The sequence below is a fragment of the Bison bison genome, unplaced genomic scaffold (genome assembly GCF_000754665.1).
Source record: "Bison bison bison isolate TAMUID 2011002044 unplaced genomic scaffold, Bison_UMD1.0 scf7180017864270, whole genome shotgun sequence".
Classification (NCBI taxonomy): Eukaryota; Metazoa; Chordata; class Mammalia; order Artiodactyla; family Bovidae; genus Bison; species Bison bison.
This window is the reverse complement of record NW_011494842.1, coordinates 9,508,726-9,509,787: the sequence shown is the minus strand read 5'-3', so window position 1 is coordinate 9,509,787 and position 1,062 is coordinate 9,508,726.

The window sequence follows — 1,062 nt, the reverse complement described above, 5'->3', positions numbered from 1 at the left end:
AACACCCCCCTTCAGGCTCCTTCCACCCCCTGCCCGTCCTCCCACTTCATCTATCATCCTTCCAGCCGCACCCTGGAGCCCAGCGCTCAGGGCCACTGCTCCACAGAACTCACCAGTGTTCTTCCAAACTCTGCCACTCTGCTGTTGGCTCTCCTGCAGCAAACGGCAAGGCCATCCATCGGTCTGAGGCAGAAAGGTGGGTGGCTTCCTGGACTCTACCCCCTTACTCTCCACGTTCCCTCTTCTCCTCGTTTTGCCTGCGCTGGGTCTTCGTTGTTGCGTGTGAGCTTTCTCTAGCCGTAGTGCGCTTCTCATTGCAGTGACATCTCTTGTGGAGCACAGGCTCCAGGGTGTGTGGAGTCGTCGTGTCACATGGGTTTAGTTGCCCCAGGGCATGTGGAATCCTCCCAGACCAGGGCTAGAATCCATGTCCTTTGCATTGGTAGGAGATTTCTTAATCTCTCGACTACCAGGGAAGTCCCATATTCCCTCTTTAATCACCCCCTTCCTAGGTCTTCAAGATGTCACCCCTTCCCATCCCCGTGTGATTGCTTCGGCTCAAGCCCTGGGGCCCTGCCATCCCTGCTTAACCAGGTCCCTGCTTGCAGTTTCACCTGCTTCCAGACCAGGGCTGGCAGTAAAGTGAGGCAAGCAAGGCACCTGGGGGGCAAGATGTTGTGGGGAAGCCCTGCTCCCACTGTCCTCTACAATGCAACCAGCTGATGCTTCTAAAACACGAATCTGATTGCAATGCCATTTACGCTCAGACCTGCCCAAGAACTCCTCTCTACTTTGGTAAGGAATCAGACTCCTTAGAACGGTCTTCACCCATCTTCTGTTCTCCCCTCTTTTTTTTTTTTTTTCCTTTTATGAGATATTTAAGACCTACACAAAAGGTGTAAATCATAATAAAATGAATACCCTTATATGAGCACCATCATTCAGCTTAAGAAACAAAATATTACCAACACAGTAGAAACCCCCTGGGCACTTCTCCCCAGTCACATCCACCTCCCCAGTTATGGAGATAATCACTAGCCTGCTTTTTTTTTTTTTTTTAAG